Source organism: Polyodon spathula, chromosome 15, assembly GCF_017654505.1.
Source record: "Polyodon spathula isolate WHYD16114869_AA chromosome 15, ASM1765450v1, whole genome shotgun sequence".
Lineage (NCBI taxonomy): Eukaryota > Metazoa > Chordata > Actinopteri > Acipenseriformes > Polyodontidae > Polyodon > Polyodon spathula.
This window is the reverse complement of record NC_054548.1, coordinates 32,311,316-32,333,871: the sequence shown is the minus strand read 5'-3', so window position 1 is coordinate 32,333,871 and position 22,556 is coordinate 32,311,316. Positions and strand designations below refer to the sequence as shown.

Below are 22,556 nucleotides of genomic sequence, written 5' to 3'. Positions count from 1 at the left end.
CAACAGTGTTTGCCACTCCTCCTACTTTTGTGTCGTCTGCAAATTTAACAAGTTTGCTTACTATACCAGAATCTAAATCATTAATGTAGATTAGGAATAGCAGAGGACCTAATACTGATCCCTGTGGTACACCACTGGTTACCACACTCCATTCTGAGGTTTTTCCTCTAATCAGTACTTTCTGTTTTCTACATGTTAACCACTCCCTAATCCATGTACATGCGTTTCCTTGAATCCCAACTGCGTTCAGTTTGAGAATTAATCTTTTGTGCAGGACTTTGTCAAAAGCTTTCTGGAAATCTAAATAAACCATGTCATATGCTTTGCAATTATCCATTATCGATGTTGCATCCTCAAAAAAATCAAGCAGGTTAGTTAGACACGATCTCCCTTTCCTAAAACCATGTTGACTGTCTCCCAGGACCCTGTTACCATATAGGTAATTTTTCCATTTTGGATCTTATTATAGTTTCCATAAGTTTGCATATAATAGAAGTCAGGCTTACTGGTCTGTAGTTACCTGGTTCAGTTTTGTTTCCCTTTTTGTGGATCGGTATTACGTTTGCAATTTTCCAGTCTGTCGGTACCACCCCTGTGTCAAGAGACTGCTGCATGATCTTGGTTAGCGGTTTGTAAATAACTTCTTTCATTTCTTTGAGTACTACTGGGAGGATCTCATCCGGCCCAGGGGATTTGTTTATTTTAAGAGCTCCTAGAACCTTTAACACTTCTGCCTCAGTTATGCTAAAGTTATTTAAAACTGGATAGGAACTGGATGACATGTGGGGCATGTTGTCAGTATCTTCCTTTGTAAAAACTTGTGAAAAGTAATCATTTAATATATTTCCTATTTTTTTTTCTTCATCTACGATTTTGCCATTTGTAGCTCTTAAACATTTAATGTCCTCTTTGAATGTTCGCTTGCTGTAGTAATATTGGAAAAACATTTTGGAATTGGTTTTAGCTCCCTTAGCAATGTTCATTTCTATTTCTCTCTTGGCCTTTCTAACTTCCTTTTTGACTTGCGTTTGCAGTTCTGTGTACTCTTTCTGCGTACTTTCTTTTTGGTCCCTTTTTAACGCTCTGTAAAGTGCCTTTTTTCGCTGAATATTTTTTTTAATTGATCTATTAAACCATTTTGGCAATTTAGTTTTACATTTAGATTTGTCTACTTTAGGGATATAATTGTTTTGTGCCTCTAGTACTACATTTTTGAAGAACAACCATCCTTTTTCTGTGGGTGTTTTCTCTATTTTACTCCAATCTACTTCTGCTAGTCTCTGTTCCATACCTTCATAGTTTGCTTTTCTAAAATTGTAAACCTTAGCTTTAGTCCTTACTTTTGGGGTTTTAAAAAACACTTCAAATGAGACCATGTTGTGGTCTGAGTTTGCCAGTGGTTCTCTGACCTCTGTTTTAGTTATTCTATCTTCGTTATTTGAAAAGACTAAATCAAGGCATGCCTCCCCTCTAGTCGGCGCCTTGACAAATTGTGTTAGGAAGCAGTCATTTGTCATTTCCACCATTTCTATTTCAACATTCGCGCTACCCACCGGGTTTTCCCATTTTATTTGGGGGAAGTTGAAATCCCCCATTAGTATGGCTTCTCCTTTGCTACACGCATTTCTAATGTCATTGTATAACAGATTATTGTGCTCACCGTCTGAATCTGGCGGTCTATAGTATGCTCCTATTATTATGCCCTTTGAATTTTTGTCCGTTATTCTGACCCATATTGATTCGGTTTTATTTTCTTTGTTTTCAATTTATATCGATTTCAAATGTTCATCCAACTCTTTCTCCGGTGATTAATCGGGGGTAAGTTAGAGATTTGATTACAAGTACTCTTAGGATTTTAGACGTCTTACGCAGTGGACTCCCACACTAAGGCAAATACTTGAATAGTTATCTCATATTGGAAGGTCCAAAAACTGTATTTCTGTCCAGCTGGTCACAGGCTGGATCTCCAGATTGTCACAGTTCAGAGACTGGTTTGTGTATCCAGAACCATGGATTTTATGTCGGGAGCCCTGTTTGAGTGTCTCGCTCATAATTTTGTAATGTTCTCTTTACCCCTGTGATTGGATAGTTTGGTTATTTTGGGCGGTGCCTGAGTCCACGTGGAGTGTTTTGTCATTGGTTGTTCTAATTCTGACACAGCTTCTTGTTCTCCATTGGTCCGCTATTCCGCCCCCTGTCGATTTATGTGATGGACTGCTTGCCATATTAAATTTGACTAAGTTTCCCCAGGAGCACACTTCCTGGGAAGACACTTTTTGAAGGGTGCTCAGAGGTTAAGACCGCCTAGAAAGGACCCTTTCTCTTGCTGGCGACTTAATATAGTGCTGGATGCACTTACAAAACTGCCATTTGAGCCCCTACATTGAGCAGATATGAGATTCCTGTCTTTAAAGAGCATTCCTGCTTGCTATTACCTCCATTAAGCGGGTAGGTGAAATGCAAGCATTCTCAATGGTGAAAACCTGAACTAAGGTTACTCTCTGCTCTAATCCTTGGTTTTCTCCCTAAAAGCATTTCTGCTTTCCGTATCAACCAGTCAGTGGAACCGAAGGCCTTCCATCCACCTCCTTTCTAGTCTGATAGGGACAGAAAGTTCCATACGTCTGTCCAGTTAAGGCACTGGCATATTATGTTGACCGCACCCAGAGTTGGCAGCAATCCGAGCAATTGTTTATTTGTTTTGTGTCCAAGTTCCACAGACAAGCCCTGTCTAAACAACAGCTGTCGAGGTGGATTGCAGATACGGTCAAGATTGCATACGATCCAGCCAACCTGCTCCCACCACAAAAGACCTTGCAACCTCTTGGGTGTTATTCCAGGGTGTCAACGCTGCAGTATGGGCCGTGCCTCAAATTCATATCAGGGGCCCTACCGACTGAATGTCGTAGATCAGCAGAACCCTCATTCTGCTCTTTAACACATTTTTATTATGTTCCACTTTAAGTCTGGGGTAGTTAGTCATACAGGCCTTTTAGGACACCCGTTTAGGACCCCTTGTGTTAAATGCTTAGGTTACTCAGTGTAACCTTGCAGCATATACACTGGATGAGGGTTCTCCCTCACTGTACTGTGGACTGTATGCAATGGACTCTTATCGGTCCTTAGGCAGAATGCTAAAGGCAGTCTGTTTCTTTTTAATACATCCCCATAACTCTGGCCTTTTGTGGCTCCCAAACGTAAAATTGTAAAGGAGAGGAGAAAGTTAATTTAGTTGTAATGCCCACAGATTGTGGAACTCGTTGCCCTGTTCTATTACAGGTGCTTCTTCGGTCAGTATTTTTACGTCATGATTAAAGACTTACTTTGTAGTTTAGCCTTTTTAACTTGACTTACAAATATAACCGTTTTCATCTATTTTATTTGCATTTTGTGTTTTATCATTCTTATTCATTTCTTGTTTTCTTCAATTGTTTTATTTAGATTTTTTTATTGTCATTATTTGTTATTATAATTCAAATTGAAGGACAGGGTTAAATATTTTTGTACATTTTGTAGTTTTAATTATAATGATGTACAACATTTAAAAGTGTAAATTATGTAAATTATGCAGAAACTGTGCTTTCTGCATACTGCACTTTTGTTTTAGTTCCTGTTAATAAAAAAAGCTTACTGAAGCCTGGTCGAATAGTACTGTAAATGTAATTTTTTTTTTACATATTGCATGAATTTTGGTATTATGTAGCATTATTTTTTGTCAGTGGCACTTTGATGTAAAATGTAAGTGTAATTGTTTTGTAAATTACATGCATATGATCATTAAAATACATTGTACAGTTCTTGGATAGAATTTAAACATGCTTTCAATCAAATTCATTGTTATTAAATCACATGCAGAAATCACTAGACCAGGGGTGTCCAATCCTGGTCCGGAGGGCTGGTGTCCCTCCTGGTTTTTGTTCTAGCTGTGTCCTAAATTGCTTAATTGGACCAATTATTGTTCTTATTAAGTAATTTAGGGCACAGTTGGAACAAAAACCAGGAGGGACACCGGCCCTCCAGTACCAGGATTGGACACCCCTGGTCTAGACAAAGGGAATAAGGATTAATAAGTTCCCTGTAACACATTTATGTAGGGACTATGGGGCAAAGTATGGCAGCAAATATTGTATGTTTAGCAGCATTCTCTCTAAGGCTAAAAATGCACGCATTTTTCACAGTAACTGGCAACAACCTTTGCACTCCGTTTATTAACATTCGCAAGTTATTATCATAAACATCAACTTCAGTCGAGCCTCCAGCCTTGCAAGGTAAACCTATTATTTTGAGACCACTCTTACAAAGCGTTAACATAAGCATATTTGTGTCTGTCTTGCAGCTGATTCTCTGATTTCCCTCTGTAAAAATGCACGTCACATTAGTGCAGAGCCCAGTTGTGACCAAAATGTAATCAGCACATTAGTCGAAAATACACATTTAAATGTCTAGTAATTGAATAAGACATACCATGCCGATTTTTTTTTGTTTTTTTTGTGAGTTTATTCATCATGTGACTTCACTCCATGTCTGTGCTGAAACTCATCATAGCGGCTGCTCCAATGAAGAAAAAAAGCAATGTTTCAGAAAGTCAGAGCTAAAAGAAATTGGATTATCTATATGAGGATGGTGTGATAGTATTCTTAAAGTTTTGCTGTAATTCGTGTGATCATGTACGAGTCAATACCATTAAATATCGTAAACATGCAGAGAATAAGAAAGCAAATAAGATGGTAACAATGGCAAAGCACTGCATTCTATGCTGAAAAACTGAGACCTAAGGTACTGTGCTCAAGGCGAAGCTTTCCTGAAGTAAGCTAAGTTATTTGTGTATTTCATTATTGTTTAGTTTATTTCTTTCCACGCTACCTGCCTTTAATGAAGCTATACTTAGCAGTTTTAAACCATGGCCGTTTCTTAATTGTATCATGTTTTCTGACGACAAAGAAATGAGCTTGAAACTATTTTTCTAGCTATACAGTCCTTAAAGGAAATTGATCACTTTACTGCGTAAAGGATCACTACACTACACACCGTTGGTTTCATAAAGGCATTCTGTTTGGAGACCCAACTCTTTTTAAATCTTGCTCTTCACTGCTTTCCAGACAGCGCAGGAGGAAACGTTTTGAGAACCTGACACCACTGATGGTAATTGGGAAACAACAGGCAGAGGCAGAAGCCCCTCGCGGTCTTTGTCATTGACCTCATTCCCCCCCCCCCCCCCCCCAGGGCGTAAGAAGGCTAGCTGCCACCATTCCCCATTCACGCTGGGCCATTTTTGAGCCCCCAAAAGGTGTGCAAATCCACCAAAGAGCTGGTTTGCTTGATGCCCAGGAAGGCTCCTCAAGCTAGGAAGCAAATGGCGCCCTAGGGCTCAGCAGCCCCAGACTCAGCAGCCTACAGTGCCTGCAGGTTGGGGGGGGGTTCCCACCAGAAGGGCGGGCAGACACAGAGGGGGCATCGCCGACCACCTTTTGTAGAAGGAGCAACTCACCGGCGGCTCAGCAGCAACCTTAGGGGTTTGCTGCCACAGGTCCAGGGCCCTTATTCAAGGAGCCACCTGGATTACTGGTGATCAAGCACCAGAGACAGCTGGGTGCTCACTACAATACAGTATGGCCCATTCTCGACCTCAGACAGCTCAATCTGTTCTTGAGGTGCAGGAAGTTCAAGATACTGACAATAAAACAGCTGTTGCGGTCAGTCAGACTGGATGACTGCGGTTTACCTGAAATGCAACTACTTCCATGTCACGATAAGACCCGGCCACAGGAAATATCTACGGTTCTCTTTTCAGGGACTGTTTACGAGTTCCATGTTCTGCCATTTGGCCTCTCTAGCTCCTCGCACCTTTTTGAAGTGCATGGAGGCTATCCTGGCCCCTCTGAGGCTACAAGGCATCAGAGTGCTCACCTACCTGAAGGACTGGCTCATATGTGCCCAATCTCCAGCAAAGGCAGTAGTCTGCACAGAACTGATTACCGCTCACCTCGAGAGGCTTGGCTTGATGGTGAACATGTGAAAGGCCAGCTGGTACCGTCTCAGGCTACCATCTACCTCGGAACCTGCTTGAACTCAAGCAGCATGATTGCCACTGTGTCAGAGGACAGAATCCAGAGGCTCCACACGTGCCTGAAGCTGTTGCAGCCTGGCGTGTCACAGGAGGTAGTCACTTCTAGAGGCTTCTGGGCCTGATGGCAGCAGCATCTCAGACTCTTCCATTGGGTCTTCTCTGTATGCGTCCTCTTCAAATGTGGTTCAATCGCAAGGTGAGTCAATTCCCCTTGCAACCACATCTCCGTCTGTTGGTGTCTCAAAACTCTATGGAGGCCTTCTCGTGGTGGAAATAGCCAGCTCACCTGTGTCTAGATGTGCCGTTGGGCGAGAGGTGATCACCACAGATGCCTCCAGTTCAGACTGGGGTGCGGTGTGGAACGGACAAGGAGCGCAAGGTGTGTGGCAGCCCCCTTGGGTGGGGATACACATAAATGTCCTTGAGCTGCAGGCAGTCTTTCTGGCCTTGCAGAGTTTATTCCAGGAGGTGAAGGGGAGACACGTGTTGGACAGGACAGACAACACAACCGTGATGGCCTACGTCAACCACCAGGGTGGTCTGCGCTCTCCCCGTCTCCATCGGTTAGCCCACAGAATCTTCTTGTGGGCTTACGAGCACCTGCTCTCCCTGAGAGCGATTACATCTGCCAGGAGCAGAAAATCACGCTGCAGACCTGTCAAGGAGAGTTCCGTGTGGCTCAGAGTGGAGGCTTCACAGGGAGGTAATGAGACTGATTTGGGAAAGGTTCAGGAGAGCAGAGGTCGACGTCTTTGCCTCCCTAGAATCCGCCCATTGTCCCCTCTGGTTCTCCATTCTGGGGAGCGGAGGTCCGTTAGGAGTCGACGTCCTCGCATGAGGACTCTTCTTTATGCCTTTCCACCGGAAGCATTGCTTCCGATGTGCCTGGAAAAGATCAGGGAGGAACGAGCCAGGGTGCTTTTAGTGGACCTGTATTGGCCCAAGAGAATGTGGTTCTCCATGCTGGTGCAGCTGTTGCAACACCAGCCTTGGCAATTGCCCATGTGTCGTGACCTGCTCAGCCAGGCGCAGGGGATGTTGTGGCACCCCGACCAATCGAGCTTACAGCTCTGGGTCTGGCCCCTGAACGGCTCCGGTTCAGCCAGTTAGGCTTGTCAGAGAGAGATGAAATTGCGAGAGCTGCTTCGACGTGTTCTCAGTATGGATACAAGTGGGGCGTGTTTCAAACTTGGTGTTTGCCCTGGATCCTCATAACCCTGATTTTAAAACCAGAGTGCTGACAGCGGCGTCTCAGCCGCATTCAGAAGCACATTCATGAGGTAATTATGCGTTCTGTAGACGTAAGGTTATTATCATAACCCTGGTTCCCTGAAATAGAAATGTATCCATTATAATTCTTTGGATGCTGCGTACATTCTATGCAGTAGGCTGAAAAAAGTTTATGGTGCTGAGCGCCATCTTGCACGCAGCTTTGTCTCCTGCGGGGGTGGAGACAAGCGTGCTGGCGTCGTGGGTGTAAGACGCTGCTTTGGTGGAGTGTGTTCAGTGGAATCGGGTGTAATAGGTTAACCCATGTGTAATGGATACATTTCTATTTTAGGGAACTATGGTTATGATAATAACCTTACATTTTCCTGCTTATTTTAATGCCAGCAATGAGCCAAGTGACGTCTATAAACATTATGACAGGTTTGAAGTGACTTTACTTACTATTACAGGAATAAGAGTCTGATTGAAAAAAAAAAAAAAAAGAATTGTGGTAATATTTATTAAGTTTACTTATTTTAACTACCAACATTATATGTATGTTCAAATGCCATATTTAATTATTAATACATTGATAAAAAATGGGAACAAATGAAAGTGGCCATTTTTGAAAATTGGAATTTGGTATTCCCAACAATGGAACAATTAGTAGCCCTAAAGATGGTTACTACTGAAGGCAGTGCAGATGCCAGTGTTTTATGCAGCAGTATAAAGCAATTTTATGCAGGCCACCAGTTAAGCATGCAGGCTATATCTATGATAACAACTGACAGGGCTGCATAGAATAAGAGGGTGATTCAAAATCAGAGGCAGAGTCACAATAAATGTCTTGTTTAAATTTAAAGTAAATTGTAAAATTATTGAGATACTTGTGTTGTTTCAAAATTGTATGATGCAACAAAAATATACTAAAAAAGTTAATGCGTGGCTGAAGGTTTCTCACTGATAATTGATCCTTTCTCAGTCAAAACAGCAAGTTCTCAGTATCTAAAAAGCTTAGAGGGAATGCTGATGTTTAGATTTGAAAAACCATTGTTATTTTTTATAGATGCGTTTTTTTAATAGATGCATTAAAATCTAGTTATGTTTTATATATAGGCCCTACCACAGGAGGGGAGGATAAAGTGGAGGCTTGAGTACATAGTCATGTTTCATTAACATTTTTACATTATAGTAATTGTGATGAAACATTGTAAGCTAAAGGTTATTGTAAGCTTTAACAATGGATAGACAATTTTATTTTTAAAACGCTTTAATCAAAATAGTAAACAAAGGTATTGATAATGACAAAAGAAAAGGATGCAGCTAACAGCTGACTCGGCTACTGGGGCCTGCTACTTTCTTTCAGGAAATGGCTTAGCATGATTCACTTGGATCACTCTTATTTGTCAACTCTTGCTGCCTACAGTAGCATGGGTCAATTGACAGCCATTAGTTATCAATACAATATTTACTTACATAAATCCTGAGTCCCGAACTCATGTCACCATTTTTTTATTATATCTTTCTAGTGTAAGTAACAAGATGGGCAATATATCACCCCTGAGAGTAAACACCAGTTGTACTAGAATGAAATGGCTGCAGTATTATTTTATATACCACTATTTGGGACCTTAGACTGGGTTATCAGCAGAAACACTTGCCTATATTGGCTATGATTTTTGGCAATGACTGGCCTCATTTTCTGAAACTATGAATGGTTATTTTTTCTGACTTGCTTTTGTGCTTATACAGTGAATGGAGGTCATGATCTTTTTTATCTGTTAAATATTTTCAGCCGTGGCAGGGAAGATGTAAGATTTAACATGCTTAAGTACATTCATAAAGACAAACACAGTAAATGTCACACTAATTTTACATAACAGTGCTGTCAAAATTGCCTTAGATAGGGGAGGTCTGAAAGTTTACAAAACCACCGGTTGGTTAATATGGCAAAAACGCTGGATTTGTTCTTAATGTTACCCGCGAGTCGTTTCCAGTAAAAGCCGTACATGTGTCATCAATGGGCAGCGCATGAAGCTCGCTTACTCGTCTGGCAGACATAATGGCTATTAAAAACGCCATCTTCAGGGAAACAGGGCGCAGCTCTGCTGACACCATGGGTGCAAAAGGGGGACCCATAAGGACCCGCAATAGCAGTTCCAGATCCCACTTGGAGACCATGCTTTTCATGGGAGGATGAAGCCTCCGAGCCCCTTTAAGAAATTGCACAGTTCCAGGAACTGTGCCCCAGGACACACAGAGTCAATTTTGTATACCTTCAGAGTGGACGCAGATTTTCCCGCATCAAACAGGTGTTGTAAGAAGGTTAATATTGTCTCAATAGGGCAAGTCACCGGATCGTGACCTTCAGCAATGTTTGGTAAACTTTCCATTTATATGAATACTAGGCTCTAGTGCTTGGCGCCCTAGCCGACTGTAGTGTCTCTATCACTGCATCTGGCAAACCTTGTCTGGATAGATGGCTCCATTCAATGGCCAGACCCAGAGTTGGAGCTGGGCTGGGTCTGGGTGCCATAATAGTCCCTCCGCTTGGCTCAGGAGGTCCTTGCGTAGCAGGAGCTGCCATGGTTGACCTGACAACATGTCGGAGAGGAGAGCAAACCAGGGGCGCCTCGGCCATCTGGGTGCAACCAGCAGAACCTGTCCTCTCTCATACATGAGCCCCTGTGGCCAGGGGTGACCTAGCGCCTCCACACCCAGGGGGCCCCCATCTCTCTCCATAGAGAACCATAGAGGACAGTGAGTGGACTCAGCTGTGGCAAAGACGTCGACTCATGCAGTACAAAACCTCTCCAAAATCTGTCACCACCAGAGGATGCAGTCTCCATTCCGAGCTGTCTGGAGCTCTTTTGGACAGGAGGTCTGCTGCCTTCTTATCCACACCGGGGAGGTGAACTGCCCTGATGGAACACAAGTTTCTGTGTGGCCAGGACAGGAGTCTGTGCGCTGCGTGCTGAAGGCCTGGTGAACGTAGGCTGCCCTGGTGGTTTATGTAGGCTACCACTGTAGTGTTGTCCATCCAGAACAGCACATGTTTGTGCGCTAGCTGCTGGCGAAAATGAGAAAGTGCCTTTGCTACTGCTTGCAGCTCTTGAGCATTTATATGCGCTTGCTGCCAATGTCCCTTCCACTGACCTCTTATTCCCCTCCCATTCCAGACCGCTCCCAAGCCCATGCTGGAGGCTTCTGTAGTGACCACTTCTCTTCTGTGAGCGGAGCCAAGGGGAGATTCGAGGCGCATATTGCCGGGACGGAGCCCCCACTCCAGTGTCTTCCGGCTTCGTCTGGACACTCGCACCAGGTGGTACCGGGTGCACCTTGAGCGTATTTAGTCAGGCTTGAAGCGGGCGCATTCTCAGCAACCCTAGTGGAAGGATTCTCGAGGCGGCTGCCATCAGCCCCAACAATCTTTGAAACATTCTGACCTGTAGAAGGCCATCCTCTCTGAATTAGGAGAGTGTGCTTTCCAACCACCTAATACTGTCTTCCGACAATGAGGCAAGCATGCTCACAGAGTTCAGTTTGATCCCTGTGGACTGAGATGGTACGAAGTTGCTGTTCTGTTGATGTATGTAGAGCCTTAGCTTCATCACATGATCTATGACCTGTTTGGCGTGTGCCTCGGCGCGTGCTTTGGAAAGCGTGCAAACTAGTCAATTGTCCAAATAGTTCAGGATCCCAATACCCTGCAGCCTGAGTGGAGCTAGTGCTGCATCCATGCACTTTGAAAATGTGCGGGGCGCCAGCGAGAGGTCAAATGGCAGTACGCAAAATTTGTACGCGTTGCCTTGAAAGGCGAAGTGCAGATACTTTATGTGCGCGGGACGGATCGGGACATAGAAGTCGATCGATGTGAACCAGTCGCCCGGCTGGACGGACTGGAGGATAAACTGTGCTGAGGGACATGTTGAGGACCCTGAGGTCCAGAATAGATCTGAAACCACCGTCTCTCTTGGGCACGAGGAAGTACCTGAAGTAGAAGCCACTGAGGACATCGCTTGGGTTTACCAGGTGCACAGTGCTCATCTGTTGAAGATTGGCGCTCTCCTATTGACGGTGATAAAGAGCACACCCTTGAAGGGTCTGGACATAAGCAGAATTGTAGAGTGTATCCATGTCTCATTGTTGATAGCACCCAGGAGTCCTGGGTCCAGCCTTGCCATGGGTCATGCCCGTTGGTCAGTCTAGCTGTGGGGGCTGGTGGCAGCCGGGGCCCCTCAGGGGCGGTCTCCTTTGGGTTTGGGTGGGGGCGGGTCTTTCTTAGGCCCCGGGCTCTGTCTCCAGCTGGAGAACCGGTTTCCTCTGGCCGGCGGTGGTCCCCTTCCGCCGGTTGTTCCTCTGTTTAGGGACAAATTCTGGATGTTCACCTAACCCCAAACAATTCAGCCTGTAAGCGCGTTGAGTTGAATCAAGGTTTTTATTGAAGGTTAACACACAGCCACAGAGGGCTCTGGAGATCCACTCAACCTGCACTTTATCAGTACCAGGAAAAGCGATCTGCCCGAGTTCCCTTTTACATTAGTATATATAGCATTCTCTATTCTTAACATTGCACCAATAATATTCTAGCATGCAGCAGTTAATTTCATAAGATACTTCCCTGTTTTAACCGGGAAAAACAACCCATATATGTCCCTCCCGCCAGACAAAGTTTTATGATCTGTTAATCGCCTTGTTCTGCTACATCGACATTCCTTGCAACCTCTCCCTATCCATCCTGCCCTTATCTTGTCACACCTTACAGTTCGCCCTTCTCCCCACACACTTCCACCGATTCACCCTGCACACCCCCATCGTAGCTTCATACTTTTATTTTAACCCCTTCTGTCTGCTTATTTGTTCTGGAGTGGGGGGCGGCGTTCAGGCCCAGTTGCCCCTGCAGGCTATGAAGGCCACCTTGGGTGCTGGCGGTAGGCAGGAAGGCACGAAAATTTCGAAGCGACCTCACGTGGCCTTGTGCGACCTCTCAAGGCTCACGTCAGTGGTCGCTCCGAATGTCTGCCCCGGTGTAATGGGTGCATCTAATAGTGCTACCTTCTTGGTCTCCACCACTTTGGCCTGGGTTAGCCAAAGGTGCCTTCTAGCGGCTACCAGCGCCGCTAGAGACCTGCCTGATGCCTGACCTAACTCTCCCATTAGGCCGGTTATCGTCCTCGTTACCGCCAGTAGTTCCCCTGTGTCCACCTCTGTTGCCTGCTCCTGCAGCCTCAGCCAACTGTGTCTGGTACGAGACCAGATTAGACCATCTCATCTCCCCTGAGAGGCACCTGCGCCTCTGCACCGGTGGTGGTGAAGGGGAGGGTGACCCAGGAGTACGGGGGAGCTCCCTGGTCACAGTAGCGGGAGGGGTTCCTTTGTGAAGGACCAAGGACCACCAATCTCATTCTCCCCTGACCCAAGGAGAGAGACTGCTGTCCTGTGTTTTAGTTCGTTTTGAGAACTTCTTGCATGGAGAGCAGTGCAGCTTGCCCGCCAGTGCCTTGGCCCGAGTGGTCTGGCCCCAAGCATCTGTCGCAGGACGAATGCTTGTCCTGCCTGGGAAGCTTCGCCACACACTGGACACACTGATGAAAACCAACTGATGACCCCATGGAGCGCACTGACATGGTGCAGGCATCGGTGCAGAGCTTTGGTTAGCGCAGGCGGTGCCGAATGTATCGGCGTCAGTGTTGAGAAAGTGCGATCGGAGCTGCGTAGTCGGTGCCTAGTTCAATCGGCATCGAGTCAATGCTGTTTAGAGTGCGGTCATTGCCGAACAGTGATGCGAGTCAATCGGTGTCAAGATCAGTGCTGAGTCAATCGGTGCCGAGGTCGGTGCCTTTAGGGAGCGCGGTCGGTGGCGAGCTGTATTCGGCGCCGAAGATGTTCTCACCGGTGCCGAGTCAATCGGAGCTGGGGTCGGCGCTTGAAGGTGTTCCAAGCCGGTGCCGAATAATTGGCGTCGGGGCCGAGAGCAAGCGCAGCCGCGTAGGAGAGCCTGAGGCTTGAGAGGGGCGTGTAGGCCCAAGCTGGAAGGTCGCTGAGGCCGAATAGTTGGCGTAGAGGACGATGCCGTGAGCCTGCAGGGTCACCCTGCAGCACCACAACAGCTCAAACAACGGTAACAAAGAACTGCACAAGGCAGTGAAAGGGAGAGAGTAATGGCTGCTTGCCAATCTCCAAGAGGAGTCGAAACCAGCTCTAATCAGTAAACTGATGCGAGACTAAGGCAAGAGCACTCTCAATAAACGCTTGAAAGCATGATTTTACCGTGTAGTTATATAATTTGAAGGTTTAGAACCAACAAGTTAGCCAAATTCAGACAAAGAGAGCATGAGACAATCTGTGACCTGTCTCTGTGAAGTGAGAGAGAAAATGGTGATATGCTACTGTGAGGATGACCCTCTTCACCAGGAGGTGGGAGGGACATCCTCCTCACAGCAGGTCCCTGATAAGGCAGCTTTTTTATATATGCTCAGTGATTGACGGTCAGTGAGGGCTCTTCCCATTCGGTAATGGTTGTCATTCCGTTGAAAGGGAACTTGATTGTGTTTAATGAGACAGATATATTAACATACTTGTACATTAATCTTAACCTCTAAGGAAGTCAGTTATCTTCCCACAGTAAATATCATGGGCTGCTTTTATATTTAACACACATAATAGAAACACAATTATTTAGATTACAAAACATCACTCTTGTACAATTGCAACAAAGTGCAAAAACATGTTTATTAAATTAATATTTCTACATTTGTAAGAATTGCGTAAGTTGAAAGGTAACAACATACCAGAAATGGGACTGTTTTATTTGTTTGCAGTAAAATTAGCATTTTTGTTGCATTCTTTCCAATACTACAACAGAATAACCGGGCAAATCATACGTTGCATTGTTCAGAAGATATAAAGCTTGATCTAAAGAAATCTAACGAGAGGAGGCCATTCGGCCCATCTTGCCTGTTTGGTTGTTAGTAGCTTATTGATCCCAGAATCTCATCAAGCAGTTTCTTGAAGGATCCCAGGGTGTCAGCTTCAACAACATTACTGGAGAGTTGGTTCCAGACCCTCATATTTTAAAAAAGTGCCTCCCATTTTCTGTTCTGAATGCCCCTTTGGCTAATCTCCATTTGTGACCCCTGGTCCTTGTTTCTTTTTTCAGTTTGGAAAAAGTCCCTTGGATCGACATTGTCAGTACCTTTCAGCTCACCACTACCACCCCTGCGCTTGACTCGGGAGAGGCGAAGACAAACACACGCTGTCCTCCGAAGCATGTGCTATTAGCCGCCCACTTTTTTACACGCTGCAGACTCACCGTGCAGCCACCCAGAGCTACAGCCCTGGAGGACAGTGCAACCCTGGGCAGCTTACACGCAAGCCCGCAGGCGCACGGCCAGATCACAGGGGTCGCTGGTGCGCGGTGAGCCGAGAACACTCTGGCTGACCTAACTCTCCCTCTCCCTGGGTGGCGCTTGGCCAATTGTGCGCCGTCCCTTCGGAGCTCTCATCCTCTGTCAGCAAAGGAATAGCCTGGACTCAAACCGGTGATGTTCAGACTATAGGGTGCTTCCTGCACTCCTGAGTGCTTTTACTGGATGCGCCACTTGGGAGCCCTCCACCTTTGGAGTTTTTTCCACAAACCTCTGCCAGTTATGGACCAAAAATATTTTAACTACAACCTACAGCATTCCAACATTTGTACATTAGATATTGGGAACTGTTTCATTTTATGACTACCCCTACCTCATATAGTATTCACTGTGTCGTGAGTTACCACCGCTGGTGTTACTGCAGTAACTCGAGTAAATCTGTACTAAGCAACCTGAAACTTAGTAGAAGGTCAGATAGAACTAGGAATGCACCGAATCCAAGTTTTTGAGATTCGGCCAAATACCGAATCTGTCTCGATAGATTCGGCCCAATACCGAACCGAATACCAAATCTACATAAACTGGCAAGAAAACTGAAGGAAACTGTGAATCTAAAACAGACTGGCAGCTACTAACAAGGGACGCGCATAATCTATAGTTTCAAACCTTTTAGTTTATAGTATTTTTATTACTGAATGGAAATATATCTGTGAATAAGATTTAATTTTGAAATTTACATAATTTGCCGCTAGCCCCCTCCCCCCACAATAGAAATGTCAAAATACAGAACTGTTTACCGTTACAAAAAAGGAGAGCACCATCGTTGCCATAACCAGTGGTGTATTCGAGCCGGAGCACTCCGGAAAAACATTCCGGTACTTTATTTCTATAAGCAGAATCTTGACTTAAGAATTAACTAAGAACATTTACCATTTGTTTTATGAAAATGCTTATATAGAGCCAGACCGCACTAATTTTAGTGGCAGGGCATCAATGAAGCGATATTTTCTATCTTTCCAAAAGCACTAGGAACAAATAAATCTGTGTCCGTGATTCCGTACATACCAGTTTTAATGGTACTTTCAGAATCCAAGTCTCTGAATAGCGCGTATTTTAAATGTGTGTAGTCAAATCTCCCACATAGTTGTCTGCACAATTGGAAAGGTTGTGGGGCCCTGGCTTCTAACTTGGCGCCTTTTTTTGATCGCTTCGCTCCACTTTATCACTCCACTTGAAATGCTCTTTGTATTACTTGAAGTGACTGAGACACACACACACACACACACTGAGACACAGAGGCAGACACACACACACACTGACACACACACACACTGAGAAACACACAGACACAATGAGAGTAATAAGTAGAGTAATAAGAGAAAATATTTGAAAGTAAAATAATGGTAGAAGGTACTTTTGGACAATATTGAAAATGTAAATCTTGTATTGTTTTAGTTGCAACTGTACATCCATGAATGGTGAAAACAATATGTCTGTTTTGATAGGTATTGATATATTGATATTTACGCAGGTACAAAACAACAGTGTTATGAATGATTAAAAAAGGTACAGATGCATGTCAGTGCTAAAGGGTAGTATACTAACACATTTGAACCCTTAGTGGTCCGTTTATTCAGCACTCGTCAGGCACGTCAGGTCCAATTTATTTTCACATGTGCTGTTTAAATTTTTTTTTTTTCCCACAGTAAAACAGGTTCAAAAGGCATTGAATCGCAAAAAAACAGTAAGTACGTATCTACAGCCAAGCCCCACCCCTTGTTTGCTGTATTTTTCACATACCTCTTTATAGACGATAATGGAAGATAACTGGTCATTCCTGTTGTCCACAGTAATTTTGCTCTTCTGCACAGCAGTAAACATGGCATTGTGACACTTTGTAACAGTACTGTCTGGTTTGCACTGCAATCATTCTTCCTGTTGACTGAATAAGTTCACTTATTGTGACTGAAACCATGCAAGATACTTGAGGATAAATTTCAGATAATTTGATGAGAAACTGCAACATCTTGGTGCTCATCTCTATTGAAGGATTCTCCTAAGAAGTGACAAATATCCCCAGTAGTTAGAGATGCAGTGCATGGCAAGTGATCATAGTGGTAAACAAAGCTCCTGATAGCCTCTTGTTGACTGTGTTTTAACGAATCCTTCAGAGGCTACAAGTGAAGAAGGAACTGCAATCTTGCATTTGTATAGCATGAGGTGAAGTTGGGGTTGCTCAAGCTTCTGAATGGATGTGTAAATGCAAGTGTTCTCTTAGAAGATTGAGGCTTTTGCTGATGCTCAACATTAGTGATGGCTCGGTGAATGAAATGCACTCAATCTTTTGCCTTGTGTTAAAGCTGTAACTCTGGAAAGTGCAACAAAACTTTGTCCATAGGAGGAAATGGAGTTAGCAAGATCCATCCTAACTGTTTTTAGGGTCTTACCCTGGCATTTGTGAATGGTGGATGAATGAGCACCAATGACTAAGAACTGCTCTCGAACAATGTAGAAACGTGATTTCAAATGTTGAGCGTAAACGTTCAAAGGTATGGGTGACTCCATTCTTAAATGAGTTTGGTTGGTTTCACTTGTCTCTGTGACTGTCTCTCCTGCACTGCTCTGTGCTGCTTGTCTGCTGAATCAGGAAGAGAGAGTGCACTCACACACGCAGTCCTTTTGTGCTGGTAAGCTGACCTCTGCCCTTTAGGGGGTGGAGCCGGGAGGATCATTAAAGTAGCAGTCCCTTTCATTTTAAACACATAGTAATGCAGCTAATAAGGACAATTAAATGGTATTCCTTTCTCAATGTACAAATACATTTTTTCATCTGCAATCGGAAAAAACAGCTAGTTTATTTTCTTATTTTTTATATATATATTAATATTATAATATCGTTTTGTCTGGATCGGGAGTGGAGTGGAATGAAAGAAAGAGCGGAGCAGAGCGGCGGATATTATTATGAGCGGTGAACGGAATTGTCACCACTCCGCTTCGCTCACATTCTCTGAACACAACGCAGACATTAAAATACATAGGGCCCGATTTTCCCCTTGGCGTAAACGTTCGCAAGTGCAGTGCAACACGTGCAAGGATGGGGAAAATACATTAGCACGCGCTGCCAGCACTTGCCCTCGTTCGCCTGGGGCATCCGATTTTACCCTGAAGGAGATGTGAGCTTGACAGTGTTTTCTCACGGTTTAATGAGCTAAAATGGGTGGAGTTTGAGGTATCGGTTTCAAAATGCTATTTTTGCCTCTCATCTGTGCGCTATTAAAAAGTGCAAGTAAGACACGATCACATCAGTCAGTCATGCTTTTCAAGATGTTTACATCAAGTAAATTGTGCATTGTTAAAAGTTTCCAGTGATTACATACGTTTCTCTGAAACCAGATACCAGCAAGAGCAAACAAAGAGATTTGTTTAATATTGCTGGTTTCCCACGCGTATTGGGTGCAATAGATTGTACTCATGTCCAAATATGTACACCTTCTGAAAATGCAGTAATTTACATTAACCTTAAAGGATTTCCTTCTTTAAATGTCCAGGTAGTATGTGATGGAAAAATATAATAACTAATGTGTTTGCAAATTAACCAGGATCTTGTCACTACTGTTTCATCCTTTCTCAGTCATCGATCGCAGTACTTTGAAGGACATGACATGTATGATAGCTTACTGATAGGTGATAATAGGTACGGTCTAAAAAAATGGCTGATTACACCAGTTCTTAGTCCACAAACAGCGGGTGAAAATGCATATAATGAAGCACACAGAAGAACTTGTAGTGCAATTGAAAGGACATTTGGAATGCTTAAAATGCGCTTTGGTGTTTGGACAGGAGAGGTGGTGCATTGCAATACAGTGCGAAGAAGGTTGCAGAAATATTTGTAGCATGTTGTGTACTACACAACATAGCAACTACCCGTGGATGCTTGTTAGAAATTAGTGAAACCAGGTTAAATGCCATAAATCAACAGGTGGTTGACTTTGATGAACCAGTAGCAGCTCCGGAAAGTGGCAGAAATGTACGCAACATTATCATTGCTGAGCACTTCACTGAAAATGAATAATGCTTAACAGTTGAAAATCAATCATGCAAATATTGAAACAGATATATTACACATTTGTTATAACGCAGCTCAGCGTTTTCTTGGTCGCCCTGGTCTTCTAAGCAGTAATGGGGCCTCAGCTTCATTCTGATCTTGAGCACAAGAAGTAGAAGCATTAGAAGTAAACAGGATAGGATCTGTGTTTGTTTCTGCGGTTACTTGTGTGCATGGTGGCCTTGAAGAATGTGATGCATAATATGTTCTCTCCAGATCTGACCTCTCTCTTTCAATTTTAACTTTTTCCCCCATAAGTTTTATGGAACTTTCCATATACAAGCACATTCTATTCAGTTTTTCATTTAGATATAGTAAATTCTTATTCACTTCAGCAAATCCTCTTTCCCTCATTGTTCATTTCCTCTATAGGTGAACGATCACGATCTGGGGAGGACTCAGCTGATAAATGAGAACCTATAGAATCATGCTCTTCTTCTGGCGTAATTGGACCTTGTTGGTCTGGCCCATTTTGAGAATCGTCTGCTCCAGTTGGGCTTCCAAGATGTTCAGATGATGCTGTAATATACTACCAAGTACAGTCAGTATGTAGCCTATGCCATTTGGTATTAGTAGCTATATTGTCACTTTAATTATTCAGTCCATATAGGTTAGCTAATGTTGTATCTGATCTACAGTATGATCTCCAAATGAAATAATTTATTATTACAGATTACACAGGATATGATACAAAATAATCAAAGTAGACGTGTGCACTCACTTTCAAACTGTAAACATACTTGTTTTCAATTGTTTCACAAATCTATAGTAAGTTTTACAGTAAGTGGCTGCTTACCTGACACGTGTGATAGGATTACACCAACATGCTTCCCACACCTGCAATGCTCTCCCGTGGAATATTGACTTCAGCGCATTCCACTTCTGCTGTTAATTGCAACGAGGTTGATGGTCCTCCACCTGTAGCCGCGCTCTCTGTTTATGAGAGCTAATTTTGACTTACTACGATACAAAATCTCATACTATCTTTTTCTACATTCTGACCAAGTCCGTTTAACAGTTGAAGTGGAATTTATTATTTTTGCAACCTCTTGCCAAGCTTTTTTTGCCGCCTTATAATTTGGACCTTCTTTACCAGAACCAAAATAAATCTGAACTACGATTCTGCATCTCCTCCAACAAAATTTCTACATCTCTCTCTAAATGTCTCTGCTTCCTTGTTCTCAACGTTATGTTCGCTGTGCCCTCTAAAGCCATTTTCCCTTTTGCACACGGATGCAGCGCTGTATCGACCATTTATGTATGTAAGTGCTTAATTACCATGTGATTGACTAAGTTTCAACCCCCGAGATTTGATTGGGAGGCGTTAATGTGCGAATGTGCAACTGCTGATTGCCCTGATGGGAAAATAGCGGGAGCTTGCAGATTCGCACACCGTGGGCAGCTTTGTGTGCGTTGCACACAGCTTTGCATCCGCACACGCTTTTGCACATGCCCTGGGAAAATCGGCCCCATTGTCTTTAACACAGGAGTAACACATCACAGGAGAGTTGAAGTGAGTAAACTTTGTATCCCTTATATGAGAAGTGTGTAAACAATATATTGCCCAAACTCACAGTGGGTAAACACCGTTTACCTGCATATGCCCTTGACGTACACCACTTAGTAAAACTCCATAGAAAAGTTTAAAGTACCTGCTATTGCAAGGCAGCCTCCCATCCAAATACTAACCATGCATGCATATTATTATTTTTTTAGCTGACACACTTATCCAACTTACAGTTGTGACATACATTGCCCATTTATACAGTTTGAGATATTTAACTGGACCAGCAGCAATGTGTCCCACACCTGTGATTGAACTCACAACCCTACAGTCAGAAGCACAGCACTTTAATTGCTACTCCACAGATGCTGCAAGCGAAGGATCATTAGTGTCTCGTTGTATAACTAAATCTCGGCAGTTTCCGACTAGTTTTTCTAACACGTATGAGGAACTAAAATTTATTTATTTATTTATTTTTTGCATAAACCTTGTACTTTGTATATAGGTATTGTGGCAGAGCAGAGCTCTGCCCTTTATAAATTGGCAGTTATGGGGTTAAATTCCCCTGCCTGCCTGGGTTTATTGTGTTCAGGTGGCTGGGGTTGATTAGAGTAATTAACGATCAATCAGCACCCAGCCACCTGACATAAAAGGAGGCCCCGGCTTCCCATTAGGGAGAGAAGGGAGCTGAGGAAGCAAGCTGGTGTTTGTGCTTACTGTTTTTTGGTTTTTTTTTTTTGTAGTTTCTGATCCAGTGAAGGCATCGCCTAGCCTGGAAACCTTTATTTTTGTAAGTCTTGTTCTGTGTCTTTCTATTTGTGCAGCGTTTTGGTTTTTTTGGGGTAATTTTTTTTATCCTAAAAAACCAAAACGCTGCAGTACTGCTCTGAGCCTCCTGGAGGCGCTATATCTCACTTCTGACACCAAGTGTGATAGGCTTGCGAGTGGATATAGGCCCAGTAACAGACTGCAGTTCAAAAAAACAATACTTTTATTAACAATTTAACGCAAAATAAAAGGGCACAAGGGCCAAAACAAAGGTATTTAAGCACAAATAGAAAGACACAGAACAAGACTTACAAAAATAAAGGTTTCCAGGCTGGGCGATGCCTTCACTGGATTAGAAACTACAAAAAAACCACAGAACAGCAAACACCAGCTTGCTTCCTCAGCTCCCTCCTCTCTCTAATAGGAAGCTGAGGCCTCCTTTTATGTCAGGTGGCTGGGTGCTGATTGATCGTTAATTACTCTAATCAACCCCAGCCACCTGAACATAATAAACCCAGGCAGGTAGGGGAATTTAACCCCATAACTGCCAATTTATAAAGGGCAGAGCTCTGCTCTCCCGCAGCTATATACATGTCAATTGCTGTGGATAAATGCATCACCCAAATCAATTAATATGACATTTTTCTAGCTTGCTATTTCTTAATTTATTTATATATTTATAATACTGTAGCAAGCATGAGAATTGTTGGAGACAGATACAAAGAAACTCGCATTTAATGCAGTTTATTATGCAGCTAACAGCAAATCAGCACCACACACACCCACATAGACACAGACAACCTTTCCCCACCCCAGAGCACTACTCTGCCTCTCAAGGTGACATCCACATATTACACAAATAACACCGGAAGGGTAATAACAGTTACATTGTAATGCATTTAACAATATTGGATCTTTACAATAGCTAGTAATGAAACACAGCGACAATATTTCAGCTTTCCCCTACCATATTTCTCACTCCCAGCATCCTCTGCTACACATTAACCTATGTAGAAAACTGGCTCTGAGTACGGCACCCCATTCGCCAATAGGTGGCATCGGCGAGTTAGTCCAGCCGTACCTGTCAATACTCTGCGTGTGCTAAAGAATAGCGGTTGTCTGTTCTTGACTTTTTCTAAATAGATATATTAAATATCCTGACAGCGTTTGAAAGTCTGAATTGCAAAAATAAAATGAAAAACATTATAAGCACTTCTACCTAGAACCGCAAAAGTATTCATTTTGACGGCGTGTTACGATACGTGCTTTTGTCAAATAACCTACAATACGCTATGTTGTATATGTATACAAGTCTGTTTGTTATCTCTATCTCTGCTGAGTTTACAGCAGTATGTATTTGAATAAAATATTGCTCTTGAAGTCTAGATAGGTGTTATTCAAATGTATTGTAATCTCATCAATTCCTTGGAGAGCTGCCGTCTGGCTGTCTACATGAGCATATAGTCTGCTGTCTTGTAATATTACTATTACAAGAATTTTTCAAGAAATCTTGATATTTTTTCATTTTGATTTGAG

At 43.4% G+C, this 22,556-nt stretch overlaps 1 protein-coding gene across 3 annotated transcripts in view; it reads left to right on the top strand.

Moving 5' to 3' along the window:
* The window catches only part of LOC121327925 (homeobox protein PKNOX1-like), a 109,419-nt gene that overhangs the window by 40,952 nt on the left and 45,911 nt on the right, over window positions 1–22,556 (top strand). Inside the window, exon 2 of one of the 3 annotated variants that reach the window (XM_041272279.1) lies at window positions 16,350–16,387. The exons of the other annotated variants lie outside the window; for them this stretch is intronic. The gene's annotated coding sequence lies outside the window, so the exon portion shown is untranslated. The remainder of the gene's footprint in view (window positions 1–16,349; window positions 16,388–22,556) is intronic. 3 annotated transcript variants of the gene reach the window in all.